The sequence below is a fragment of the Rhopalosiphum maidis genome, chromosome 3 (assembly GCF_003676215.2).
Source record: "Rhopalosiphum maidis isolate BTI-1 chromosome 3, ASM367621v3, whole genome shotgun sequence".
NCBI lineage: Eukaryota > Metazoa > Arthropoda > Insecta > Hemiptera > Aphididae > Rhopalosiphum > Rhopalosiphum maidis.
Window position 1 is genome coordinate 40941694 of NC_040879.1, and position 15853 is coordinate 40957546.

The following is a 15853-nucleotide window of genomic DNA, read 5'->3' on the forward strand; positions in this document are numbered from 1 at the left end:
ACAAATAATCAAAATCTATAGATACAAGGTACTGCAGGGTACATACCGCACGATTTATTTTTATCCGGGCATGATTTTTTTGGTGGCACAATCGACTGGTTAGGGGAGGGGGGGGGCTGTGCCCACTCGGCCACTCCCGTAAACACGCCTATGAATCTAAGCTAGAAAATGTAGACTGAAAAGGTGCTTATTTTGTCTAACAATATCCTTTGTCCGCATAAATTATACATTGTAAATTTCAATACAATAATATTATATCATCCGTAATTCAGTGATGTCGTTAAATTTATCGAGAAAAATATTTGAATAAATATGTATTTGGTATGCCCAGTTAATTATGTAAAAAAAAGAAAATAATTTATTTTAGTTTTGACATTTTTAAATAGATTAAACTACAGCCTCGGTATAATAAACTAAGTTTAGTTTAGATCAGTCACCCAGCTATGGTTCACAGACCACAAATAAACTTGTAGACACCCGAAGGTGATCCGTGATTCGCGAACTCGTTTTTATAGATTTAAATGATTAATCTAATCAATTTAATTCTAATTATTAATCAGCCCTAGCTATTGTTTTCCTAAATTTATGAGAAAAATACCATTTTCCTCTATCATAAAAATACGAAATTGTCACCAATTTGAACTATCATTTTATGGCTAAACATCTTCAGATATTCTTCTATATTGTTTAATATACAAGCTAAAATCATAAACGAATAAATTAAACTTAAAAACCATTGTGATAAAATATACTAAACTGTGAATTTTATAATAATTTAGAACTATATATACATATAACAACTTCAAATTAAAATATAATAAATAAAGTATCATCAATTTTGTAATTAACAATATATTATTAATATCATCGTTAAAAAAATTATATTCATAGAGATAAAATTCTATGTTGGATTGACAAAATTCTTGTTGATAAAGAGCCGACAAGATACCTTGTTAGATTGATAATAGTTGTATTGTACCATTGTATGACCAATGGTACAAAATCGATTATCATTATAATACAACATGTCAACGTATATGGTTGAAGTATTTTCACTATAATAATAATAATAATAATAATATTTTGTTATATTAATAAAATCCATTATTGACTTCACGCAACATTGTTGTTAAAATGACAATACTTATAATTATAATGATAATTGGTTTTGATCATATTAATACAACTATTATCAATCTAACAAGGTATCTATTGGTCGGCTCTATATCAACAAGAATTTTGTCATTCTAACATAGAATTTTATCTCTGTGATTATAATTTTTTTTTTAGTAGTGCGATCAATACTAATATAATGTTTTTTAAAAACCATTTAATCAAACCTTTCTATAATTTACTCTAAATTTTAAAGAGTATAAATATTACATTGTAGGTACCTAAAATGTTTAAAACAATAAAATTTTTTTTTTATCTAACAAAATTATTTATTAATATTTAATACATATTAAATTCATATTTGGTGTTTGAATTATTAAAAGAAAACACACTAACAACTATACAATTCAATCATTATTGAAATCGTATAAAATCTGGCCTAATGTATGATAGGCTTTATAATATTTTGTGTTGAGCACATACAAGTGTTGAATAAAAGTTTGGGAAATGCTGATTTAGACGTCAAAGGCTTTCAAATTATATTATAGACTACCGTATCGTCGCTTTTAATCATCTTGTAACCGTACAGACTATAAAAACTTTTTTTCTTTATGAAATTGTTGTATAGGAGGTACTTCTACAACGCGTTAGCCGAGTCGTGGACGTTTGGACGAAAGTACTCGCGTAAAATTATACGGCTGTGCTGGCTCTCGGGATTTAATTTTGTACGCCATAATGTCAAAACTATTGTTATTATCATTATCGTCAACAGTTTCAAAATGCGCACAGAACACGCCCTTTCGCTTTACGTCAGATTGTACGCGAGTACGTGACGTGTGAAGACGCGGCAATTTCATGGTCCTATTGTGTTGTTTAGCAGGCATCTGTATGTTATTATTATTATACTGCCAGGCGCCACGCGAGTACAAAGTGATAATGATTTTATTATAGTTCGCCCGACAATATAAAATTTAATTATTATCATTATCCTGCAATCGCCATCGGATCGTAAAGATAGATTATAATTATTGGTTTGAAATTAATGTTGCTGACATTTTTTTAAGCTCAGTAAGTGATGGAACAATGAATTTATTTCATAATCACGATATTTCAAAATTAATTGGCTAGAATTTTTTTATGGATAGGTTCTATATTATTTATCGTCTTTTGGGCTTAGTTAGATTTTTATGAGTTTAGCACAAAATATTTAATGATAATAAGGCAACCGTATTATCATTAAATATTTTAATGAAATAAATCATTTTTTTTTAATATTGTGGGTCTGGCCCATATAGTACCCGTCAGTGCCGGCTCATCTGGACAATTTTAGGCCACTCCGCCCCTAATAAAGCTGTCCTCTCACTAGACAACGCGACATGACGTAATTTAAAATAAATATAACATGTTATTGCATGTTAATCATTTCTTTTATGAAACATGGATAACTTCCAACTGATGCGATACGAAAGCAACTAATCGCAAGCGACTAGTGCTTGATAAATAGTCGCAATTACATCATCTCGGCCTTCTTACTGACTGCATATTTTATTTTAAATTTTTATTTTTATAAATATTTATAATAATTATGGGAAAAACCAAACAAGATTCTGTGTTATCTATAAACCTAGTTGAGACTAAAGAAAAATGCATGTGTTTGTACAAGGTAGAGCACTAAAATGGACGATTTTCAAAGTTAAATTATAAAATATAACAAAGATTAAAAATCAATTATTAGTTTATTACAGTAGCATAATTATGAAGGGGGATATGGGGATATATCCCACCTCAGACGCTTTTTTTTTTTTTTTAGAATAACCATGATTAAATTCCCGTAAGCACTTAGCTTTAAAAGCTGTTAAATAAGAAATAAGAATTCATGGATATTATCATAGTTGAGATTTTTTTTTTATTTTACTAATATAAAACTACGATAGTTCAACAATTACAATATATGACAAGGAAATTGTATAGCTCATAGTTAAAGATAAGACTGATAACATTTACAACTTACGATTCTTGTTATCATTTTTAACTAAAACTTTTTACAAAAATAAATAATATGAATGTGGTATAGATTGGTAATGAATGAAAACATAAGATTATTTATTCTGTGGTTTAATGTATTTACTATTTTCGAATATTATATTAGTGTAAACCACGATTAAAGATATATCTACGGACTAACCACGCGGCTGTCCAAAAACGAAACACAGTAACTACACCTCTTATCAAAATTGACTTTTTTTATATATTCATGTTCCTTGTTAAATACGGATCTTTTTTTATTCTAACCTCTTTGTGGTATTACCATTAGTTTAGGATTTAGTAATCAGTAACTACCATATTATTTGTATGACAAGATTTTTTCAAAATTCAAAACAATATATCTACATCGTACAATTTAAAAAATGAAATTATTTTTAATTTCTCATTAATCTTAGTTATTAATATTATTATACTAATTTGGAATATGAATGAATAGTAAGTATATTACATAAACATTACATAATTGCCTCATAAAGCTTAATTGTTTAATATTTCTTTGTTATCATTTTCTAGTGTATTACCTTTACGTGACTAGAAGTTCCCTAAATGTTAATGAATCAGCTGCTATACAATTGGAAAATGAAGATGACCATACTAATGAATTCTATAAGGTATTTAATGATGAAATGCTGGATCCAACATTTGTAATTGGTAATAATATAAATAAAGATTCTATAGATCAGTTGAACTTGGATGTATCTATAGATTCAGTAAGTGGTCAACATTTCACTGAGAACATCCATGATTCAATAGTTAATTCTCACTTGCATATACCAATTCCAACTAGTAATAAAAATTGAGTCCTGCAGAATTAAAGAAAAATAGGTTGGTTAAAGAAGACATTAAAAAAGAAAATGGTAAGGTTATACACCCATTTAAAGACATACTATGTAAAGATTCATGTAGACAACAATGTCGCCATAGTGATATATCAATAACTCATAGAAAAGCTCTTTGGTCAGAATTTTGGGCTCAAAACTATGTTGAAAGGAGGAGATTTTTAGCAACATGTATAGATATAAAATCAGTTAAACGTTGAAAAACAAGTTCAAAACATCAAGTTCAGCAACAAGAAATCAATCTCAATTTTTTTATCTACCAAGTGTAAATAGTAACCGATAACAAGTGTGTAATTAAACTTTTCTATGTACTTTTGGCTACTAAAACGATTTGATTATAACTGAACTTTGCAAGCATATGAAAGGTTATACCCCTTGTCTTTCAGTTGTGAAAGAGTATAAGGGTGAAAATAATTATTTAAGAACATTAAATTTGATAGGGAAATTATAATTAACCATATTATAGCATATAATCCAAGTCCTTACAGAAGACACAGTGTTCCAAAATTTTATATTTACCCAAAGAACTGTCATTGAATGTAATGCATAGTGATTTTTGTTTAAAAAATAGGAAATTAATTTATCAAGAGCTGTACAGAAATGTTCTAAAAAGTTTGAATATATCTTTGAAAAAACCAAACTCTGATATGTGTGAAGATTGTTCTAAGTTTAAAAATCAAATTGAAAATTTGGAAAATGAAAATGAATTAGAAGTTATTTAACAAATTGAAAGAACATAAGTTAAAAGTATATCAAACTCATAAGATGTACAAAGAAGATGCTAAAATAGATATAAGTAGCACTACAATTAGAGTATACTCAATGGATTTACAAATAGTATTGTTACTTCCTATCTTACAAGAATCAAAAACTAGTTTTTCTACTAGTAGGTTAGTAGTTTTTAATGATACCTTTGTCACATTAACACCAAAAGGTAAAGGGTATTCTGTACTTTGGCATGAAGCTATAACAAGCAGAAAAGGAAAAATTATAACAGATACCATATTAGCCTTAATAAAAGAGGAAAGAGATGTAATAGATTTCATAATTTGGGAAGATAATTGCACTGGATAAAATATAAATTTGATCTTATTTACTGCTTTAATTTCTATATTAAACACCACCCATAATACTGTTAAAAATATTACAATTAAGTACTTAACCAAAGGCCACACATATATGAAAGCAGATGGTATACATGGCAACATTGAAAAAGTAAGAAATATTTATGACTATGATGATTTGAAACAGACATTTCAAAGTAAGAAAAACTTAGGTATCATTGATCAAAAAACATTTTTTCAATAGACTAGTAAAAAAAGAACAATCAACATTTTTTTAGATCCTATCAAAAACTTTAAATTACAAAATGTAGTTTTGGCCAAATTTCAAAAAAAAAAAATCAACAAAAATACTATATTTAACCTATTTTGATGAAAAAGATCTTAAAATACTAGATTTTTTACAAAAGAAATTTATAAGGATTAACAGAATATTATTATCAATAGAAATATTTTAAAATATAAATTTTAAATTAGGTACAAATAAATATTTTGGTTTCAAATGTTGTTACTAATAACAGATAAAGTAATTAAAACTTATCAATTCATCTATATACATACAATAATCGACCGAACTTAAACAATTTGTAATAAAGTTTATATTTTTATTATATTCATCTTGTTTTAAGTTATAATTATATATAATATACATGATATAAGTTATATAATTTAAAGTAAAATGAATTCTATCGAAATTCTGTCAGCGTTAGATACAGGTTTTGAGAATTCAGTAAGTTAATCCTGAATCAGATTTTTTTCACGAAGATGATGTTTACGATGAAAATGATAATTGTAGAAATACTACACCTACAAGTGTATAAGCATAATTAGCACAACAGTGTACATGGTTTGATGTTACTGGTCATTAAAAAATTGATCAATAAATTATACATAATATTGTGTAGGTATTATCATTTTATTAAGAAAATAAAAAAAAAACATTTCATTATACTGGTGAGGGTGGCATCAAATGCGATATTGCACAAGACCGCATACCTATAGATGTTTTCAACCTGTTTCTGAACAATGAAGTGCTCAATTTAATGAAGCATAAATACAAGATTATAATATATATATACCTATTTACTAACTTATGTAAAAGTTATTGAAACTGTTTGGACCACGGAAACTTTGGTAAGTTTCAAAACAGACCGCCATAAAAATTAGTCGGTCACCCCATGCTTATAGCATAAAGCCAGCAATGAAAATTTTTCAAAGAAAGGTTGAAAAAGTATTAAATTTGTTTTTGGAAAAAGGAACATTTAATGCGATTCAATTTAAATTCTGTTTTTTGTAACGTTCTAGCACATTTTATAAGTTATGATAATGTTCTCTGAGATTTTTTTCTGTAACAACGATATCATCTAATAAGTTTTAATAAAAAAAAAATCAGGATTCAAATTAAATGTTCCTTTTTCCAAAAACAAATTAAATATTTAGGACACATAATTGATAATGATGGTTTAATAACTGACCCAGATAAAATGGAATGCATTTAACAAACTTAAATTTCAATTAATGTCATTGAATTAAAATCCTTCTTAGGTATGTTAAATTATTATGGTAATTTCATACACAATTTATCAACCATAGCAGATTCATTGCATAATCTTTTTAAGAAACATATTTTTTTTAAATGGGTAAAACAATTTATGCACTATGGCATTTAATGAAATAAAAAATATCTTAAGTTTAAATCAAATCTGAATTCATTTTAGCCCAGAACTTATAATTGTTTTATCTACTGATGCATTAAATATTGGCATAGATGCAATATAAGCTATCATATTTACAAATAAAATAGAAAAACTTATTTCATATGCGTCACGCCCCTTACAGAAAAAATTATCTTAATATATACAATCGAAAAATGAAACCTTTAATGCTAATGTTCTCGGAAACTACTCAACCGATTGTCTTAAATGGAATATTATATCATAGAGAATTGAATTAAAAAAAATTTTATTTTTTAATTGTCTAAGTTAATAAACGATTGAGTTATCTATTGATTAAAAAACGTGTAAATTGTATGTCTATATACATAATTGTGCGGCTTGCAGGTTTCCAGCTACCTGGTTATGTGACTATTTGAAAGTAAAAAAGCTTATTTATTTAATTGAGGAAATATTTGGTGAAGTAAGATGTAATATATATATACGATTGAGTGGTAGAAAAGAGGTTTACCGTATGTTCATCTTTTAGTTTGGCTCTAAGCGAAAGTACGGCCCAATAATATTGATAGTGTTATTTGTGTTGAGTTACCTAATCAACGAAAAGATCCAATTTTGTATAATATCATCAGAAAAAATATGATCCACGGACTTTATGGACCTTTCAATAACATAGCAACATGTATGAAAAACGAAAAATGTACTAAAGGATTTCCAAAAAACATTTTAAATAAAATTCAGTCGGGCGAGGACAACTATCCAAAATATCGTCGTCGATCACCGATTAATGGTGGAAATACTTTGCTCCCAAGATGTCTGGTGGAAGAGTTGTTACAATTGAAAATCGTTGGATCGTGCCATATAATGAAGTATTGTCCCGTGCATTTGAATGTCATATAAATATTAAAATTTGTAGTTCAGTAAAAGCCGTTCAATATATCTGCAGTTACATCAATAAAGACTCTGATCAGGCAACTTTTTCAGTAGAATCACGTGACTAGATTCAATCTTTCCAAAATAGCAAATATATCAGTTTATCAGAAGCCTCATGTGAATTTTTGAATTTTCTATACATGATCGTTATCCTACTGTTTTTCAACTCACAGTTCATTTGGAAAATGGTCAACGAATTTATTACAATAAAACAAACTCAAGATAGCATTGAAAATGTCAATATACCTTTAAGACATTTTTTGATCTTTGTAATCACGACGATTTTGCTAGGACGTAATTATACATTTAAGTACCAACATACTACATATACACATATCTATACATTTAGTAATAATAGATTCAGTCAAAGAAAACAAGGACAACCAATTACTCAGTATCCTGGCATCTGAAAATCAATTGTTCTAGGCAGAGTGTATAAAGTTCACTCAAGTAATGCAAAATGTTATTATTTGCATATATTGTTACATTACGTTAGAGGACCAACATCAGTTCAAAATATAAAACTGTTGACAACGTTGAATATCCAATTTTTTAAGAAGCCTGTCAAGCACTCAGCCTTTTAAAAGACATACAGCATTGAGATAATATTTTAATAAAGGCAGCTCTTTTTCATTCTGCGTCTCATTACGTGAAATTTTTTTAATTATGATAATTTTTGTCATATACCAAATTTAAATGGACTGTGGAATAAACACAAAGAAAACATGACATCTGACATAAAGCAACAACATAGACGTATTTTAAACGACGAAGAATTACAAATTATGTATGAAACTCTAATTATAGTCGAAGACCAGCTTCTAAAAATATTTCGCAAAATGTTGTCAGGCTTTAACATAGAATCACCAGTTCAAATTTAGGAACATGACAGACAATTTCTTTGAGACCAAGACCATCTGGCGGAAACATCATACGATATTAACCAACATTCATCATTCGTCCAGGAAAACAAACAAACATTGATAGATCTAATGACTTGCGTAGAATATTATAATAGAAAATGTGACGCAGGATACTGGTCAAATGTTTTTCTTGGTACGTCTGTAAAGACTGGAATAACATTCTTAATAACGCTATTGCTTGCCAAGTGTAGAATGGAAGGTTAGGTTGTAGGTCAAATACAACTTTTGGCTTAACAATTTTATTACCATATTTGTTAGTAGTTTCTATAACGTTATCATTGTGTTTAGTTGATAACATTAATACATCTCTCTTATCCTTCCACTTCAATACAAGAATATTATTTTCATTTTTATTTGATATTATTTCCCCTTTCTTAATTTTGCATTAATAACATTTTTTGGATTAAATTTCCTGTTGGATCTTAAAGTACCTACTGAATTCGTTGATCGGGACAAAAGTTCATTTGCTAAGGTAATAGAAGTGTACTAGTTATCTGTGGATATTGTTCTCCCCATATCCAAGTAGTCTTCGGACAACTCTATAACAAATTTAGTTGAAAGTCTCATCCCAGGAACTGATTCCTGTCCAACATATATTTTGAAACCTACTGTATATCCATCATTCGTGCATAGCTTGAAAACCTTTATTCCATACCTATGCCTTTTGTTTTTGGATGTATTGACAGAACGACAAACGTCCGACAAAAGGAATAATTGATTAATCGACACATAAACTTTCACTCGGTATGTTACAATTTTTAAATTTGTTTACTAACATATCAACTAAGCCACGTATCTTAAATATTCGATCTCCTCGAGGACATTCGTTATTATTACAACAATGAAAACTCTTAAGTAATAATTCAAATCGATTTCTTTTCATATAATTAGAAATGTTAGATTAATAAATGTCAGTTTTGCTCCAATATGACGCTATAGATGGTTGAGGAGTCAATCCTATCCACATAATGATACCCAAAAATGTCCTCATTTCTACAATGTCTGTTTCTACCCATTCCTTGAGCCTAGATTTTGGCCGTTGGGCTAAAGTATATAAACTGTTACCATATCTATTTGTTTCTATAACCAATAAATTTAAAACATCGTCATAGACAAACAAACAAAAAAAAATCATATGGGGACCCGTTATTAAGTGTTTCTATTATATCCGGGTTAATTCCAAAAGGCTCGTCATTCGGATTGAAAACTGGACACGAAGTATTATTATTCGCTAGACCACAAGTAGATGGAATTTGAGTAGGAAAAATATTAATATTTGGCTCGTGTGGTATGCTACTATCTTCTTCATCACTTGAAGAAAAAATGTTAGAATAGAATCCTGTATAATAATAGTATATATTAGTACTTTATTATAGAATAGATTTGAGAATAAATTACGGGTTTTTCAACTTTTTTGAACGTGAAAATCGATAAAGATAAATTAAAATAATCCCTCCAATAGACCCCTCCACGCTACTCATTACCTAAAATCTAAATCTACGAATCGCGAATAAATAATAATAATAATAATAATAATAATAATAATAATGTCCAAAGTCAGATAAATCATCATCAAATGCATATTAAGAGCATCAATAATTTCTTTGTTCTCCATTATATATTATACGTTAATCATCGCGCGTCGTCAACGAGTAAAAGTGAAATGAAAATATAAAAATGATATGTTAGTATGGGCTATAATAATATAATAGGCATTGAGTACCATAACTGGTACTCGCTCGGAATTGGTTTATTTTTCTTTAAATAAACATACAATTACATCAAAAAGCTTATGAGATAAGAAAATTATTATAAATATAAAAAAACCCAAGGCCTATGGTGTGAGCTGTCTAAAAATACAACAGTGTACGTGACGAAACCAGTGAATACCAGTATTGGTACTCATGGCGTGTGAGGACAACCCTGTAAAAATATTCCGGCAGTCGACTTGATAATATACAGTAAGTTCTCATTTAACTCGGGGTTTGGGTTCTTAAATAACACGTTAACCAGAAAAACGTTAAGTGAAAATGATAAAATGATAAAAATATGTATAATTTAATAAAATTAATATAAGTATTAAAAAATAAATTTAAAAATAAATAATAAAATATGTTTATTAATGAAAGTATATATTAAATGAAATACCTTGAAGATAATCTTCAAACTCTCAATTGTGGTCTGCTACTCTGTACTCTTTCAGCCCAACTGACTGCCTTGTTCTTTTAAATTGGTGTATTTAGATTTCCTACTATACTTTCACCTATTTTAATTCCCGTTAGATTTTGTTGACGTCTCAAACCGTTTATAAATTTATAGATTGAAGGATGTTGAGCAGAAATTAAATGAGCAAAGCCATTGTTAAATCCTTCATAAATGTTGTTTGTTTTATCCCAGTCACTTTGTATTGTCTCATATACATTCCATAGAGGTATAGAAAATAACGGAGGATATCTTCGTCCCCGTTTTTTAATACCAATCCCTGTTTCCTCAAAGTATATATATATATAAAGGAAAGGAAAAATAATCTGATTTATTTTAACAAAAAAATCTAATTTTACATATCATAAAAGTTGCAAGATTTAATTATTTCCGATTCGGTCACCGTTCATAAACTTATTTTGTTTTTGTTTACAATATAATTTACTTACTTTAAAATTAGATAAAAACAATACTGACTTAAAACATTGCGTAACTAATCTTATTTTCAATATATTTATTATTATTACATTTTAAATATATTTTCTAAAACACTCACGTTCTCGTTCCAGTTGCCATGTATATAAATACTATAATAACTTTATATATAATAGTTATATAGTTATATAATAACTTAATCTATGATTGTTAAATTATTTAGTACAACTGAGAAAGACTTGTGAAGAAATCTTCAACGGAATTAACAATAATACAATGAAAAACATCACTAGTATTCTGATGACATGTGCTAATAGTAGATTGTATTCGTGCAACGTATGTGACAAGAAGTTCATCACTAATAGCACACTGACTTTACACTACCAGACGCATACCGCATACGAGTGAAAAACCGTACCCGTGTGACGTGTGTGATGAGTCGTTCATTAGAAACGGCTATCTGAAAGTGCACCGTCGGACGCATACAGGTAAAAACCTGCACTCGTGCAACGTATGCGATAAGCATTTCATTGCTGCTCGACGCTTACAGCTTGTCTGCAATGTCTTGATTTCGTTTACAATTTCAGCAATTAGTTTTAACTCGTGTAACACAGTTTGTGAAGGATTAATGATGAGTTTGGAAAGATAAGGCCAATTCTTTTTCATTACATTATACTCGGGGTAATCGTAGGTTGACGAACGTTCACGAACTTGTCCAAAATTTCGGGAAAAAATGACATCCATGAGTGGAATCCTTCTTGCTATCCAGGTATTAATAACCTCCAACGGTTTAATATCTACACTTGATTTGAAAAATGTTGAAACTTAGTGTTTGTCGGCAACCATCATTTAAAAATTCTTCATAATCTTTTACGGATACTTGATCGATGGACTTTTCGTTAGAATAATCGATCATCTCTAATAACTAATGCTGTGCATTTTCTAAATCATATCATTTTGAAAAAATGTATTTAAAATTGTAAATTTATTATTAAATAAAAATAAAATATATGAATAATATTTTGATCAACTGATTAAGTTATTTGTTAAAAATAAATAATATATTCTATGACGCCACACTCTATGACGAACAAGTAACAATACTATAACACGTAAAAAAGTGTAAAATGTACAAAATATGCAGAAAAAAAATGTTTACTGTAGATTTTTGGTATTATGAAATACATTTATGCTGTGTTTTAATGAATAATAAATATTAGAAAATATGCAAGCTCCTATAAGCCACTAGCCCTAGTGATCAGTAACAACTAACACCGTGGACCATGGCAAATATATATAACACGAATCTGCAAATAATGGTAATTTTTGTGGTTTAGATATGTGTGGACAATACAGCTACGTTTCTCTAAGAGTTTCTAATAGCTTAAAGTATATGCAAATATGATAAATCATCGTTGTAACTTGTAGAAATGACGCAAATCAAAATTATTGCGAAAACACAATTCGCCTCATTTCAAAATGATCACCAGAAGATCTCCAACTTGTGAACTCGGGGTATATATAAATACCTCAATGTAGAGTATTGACACATGTATATTTTCAGACCCGGAGCGAGCTGCATCTTAACGTCACGCCCAGCACAACTTTCATGCAATAAAACACTGAAATAATTTGGAAAATTTAAATAAATAATTTTTCTATTACTTCTACGTGTGACTCATTTTCCATACAATGCTTGTTCGTAGGTTAAGCTCATAAAAATGTTGATATATCGTATAAATAAGAATCGGACATGAAATATAAAAGCAGTTTTCTTTTGATTTTATCGTTCAGTAGTATGCAATATGTGTTAACAGTGCTAAATTTAAATTTTCGAAGGCCCATAGCAAACAATATTTGAACTTTGAAGACCCACGCTATATAATAGAATCATAAATACGAGTATAAGGTATATTATTTTCAATTAGTCTTATGTGTGTCCAGCTGTTCAGGAGTGTAAGACGGTAATACGCGCTCTTGGACACCAAATGCTTTATTGCGGATCCGGACATTTCGGCGTAGTTATTTTTTCATAAAATGATTTTAATCGCGTTTAGGTAATATAATGTTAGCATTGATTATATTGTGCCGATATAATTTATCAGTTTTTATCTCACTTTCGTCGGTTTGATGCAGGTATGCCGTATGGTTCTATATATATATACTATGGGATTATACTGTCATACAACATAATCTATATTACGGTCTAAGTTAATAAAGATACAGGTTTAGGTATAGTTAACCTATACGCTGTATCGATAGACGATCATTGAGTAGATCATCAAGTAGTCAGTGGTAAGTAGTCACCATGACACAAGCAATTGAAACTTTCCGTGGACGTGAAATATTTGTACATGATGGATATATGTATATTTTTTATGCATTTAGTGGAAATAAATTAAAAAAGTTTTGGCGATGTAGTTACAAAGATTCGTGTAAGGCGAGAATTCATACAACAGTTGAAACTTTGGTAGTAATTTATTTCACTATTATAATTATCAGTAGATATTAAATACAATTATAATGGTTTATTTATTAGGTCTTAAAACAAATAAATGAATATTCGACCCATGTCTCGGAAGCGGCTAAGATTGAAGTTAATGCTGCAGTCACTAAAATGAAAAACGAGCACGTGAGACAATGGAGGCTACATCAAATATCATCAATGAATGTACTAGTGGATTATCACAAGCAGGAAAGGTAAATACCAAAATTTTAATAACTTTAATTGAGAATTAATTTTAAATTAATTAGGGAGCGTTGACGGCCGATGGAGCTTTAAAAAAACAGATAAGACGTACACGACGTGAAATTCAAGCTGCACCCGATGCTCCAAAAGATTTGATTTCATTAATAATGCCAGTGAATTATCAGTCGTAATCGCCATCTGAAGGTGTAACTGAACAATTTTTATTACACGATAGTGGACCTGGAGTCGATAGAATTTTAATTTTTTGTCACCCTCAAAATTTAAATATTTTATCCATTCTTTAAACTTTTTTTTACTATGTTTTTTAGATGCTCCGGTAACATTATACGATGAGAGGCTAATAAGTTGATTAATTATGTTATTAAATGTTTTAAATACTTTATTTACATCGTTATAACCTAGTAAATTATCCCAATCTTCATTGCTAATGAGCATATTTAAGTGCTCTATATTAATTTTATTTCCTATCTCGCATAATTTTATATCAGTGTTGTCAGTTAAATCACCATCGTTTTGAATGTATAATATAGTAGCATAATGATCAGTTATATCAGATTTAAAAATCCAGTCAGAACAACTACCTATATCAAAAATTAATTAATTAGCGTTTAACAATCACACCAGTTCATTAAAATGTCGCCTTTTACTTCTAATGTTCATTGCAAAAATAGATAAATTATTGTTGTTCATTATATTTGTAGATACATTACTAAAGTGTTAGATACCATAATAAAAAGTGATTTTGTATATAATTATTAGTATTTAAGATAACATAGAAATATTTTTAAAAAACTAGTATAAAAACTTATAACTTACTAACAAAGGACAAGGATATTAATCCTTGTCTGACTAGATTCTTAGGGTTTTCCCACCATCATCCTTTTTAACCAATATTTCTGCGTTATTAACCCATACATATTTGTACCGTTTTTCCTTGCAAGCCAGTCTGGTTTTTGAAAACAATGTTCTTCTATTCTTAATGAGTCTTTCATTTGCATAGAATTTTGAGTCCGTTGACCAGTTATTATGAATCATATATATGCATTAAATCTCATTGATTTTACTTTACCAAGAAAATCTTTTCTCTTATCAGAAGTTACAAGTTCAGCAACGAATAAATTCGGTCGGCGGATTTTAGTGATATATTAGAATTGGATTTTTTTAGCGATACCTTAAACGATGTCCAAACAATTTTCGTTTAAAGTTTTATTATATAATTTCTATCATTAATTTTTATAGACAGTCCAAATTGTACATTATATTGTTTTCTTCTTCTAAAATTGTATATTTTAAATGCCTGTAAATAAATTAATTTTAAATTTTGTAAGATATTTTTATTTTTTCAATATTTTTTACTCAGTTAACATTTCTCTAATTTTTACTCTCAAATATCTTTTTAATTTTTTCTTGTGGTAGTTTTGTATTATTTTATTATTTTTACAATTTTCATTGTTCATCATGTATCTATGTATTTATTATTTTATTTTTATTTTCTAAATAACTTTCATTATATTTATTGTTTATTATTATTTTTAGGATTTTATATTTATTGTATACTGACTCTGTAAAATTTATAAATTTTTGTTTTAATAATTCTGATTGTATCAATGAACTTGTCATTTGCATATTGCCCACTATGTAAAAATAATTTTTAATATTTGTTTTAGTATTACTTTTATTAGTATACATTTAGTATTTTTTTTTTGTTATTGTTGTTGTAACATATTAAACATTTTACATACATGGTTATTGTCACTTAACGGCTCAGATTTTATTTGTTTTCGTATTTTTTTTTTTTAATTTTACTATCCCCCCTAGTTCTCCCAAGAATCGAGACGGAAAAAATTGACTTGTATTGCAAAATTGGATGACTTTGAACAAATTGTATTGTTTTTTCGAAGTTTTCTAAATAATAAATGAG

At 28.4% G+C, this 15853-nt stretch overlaps 2 pseudogenes; both read left to right on the plus strand.

Annotated features, from left to right (window-relative positions):
* The first annotated feature begins 2757 nt into the window (after positions 1-2757).
* Positions 2758-5059, plus strand: LOC113555872 (annotated as a pseudogene).
* Positions 5060-13838: 8779 nt separating this feature from the next.
* Positions 13839-14281, plus strand: LOC113555869 (annotated as a pseudogene).
* The last annotated feature ends 1572 nt before the right edge of the window (positions 14282-15853 follow it).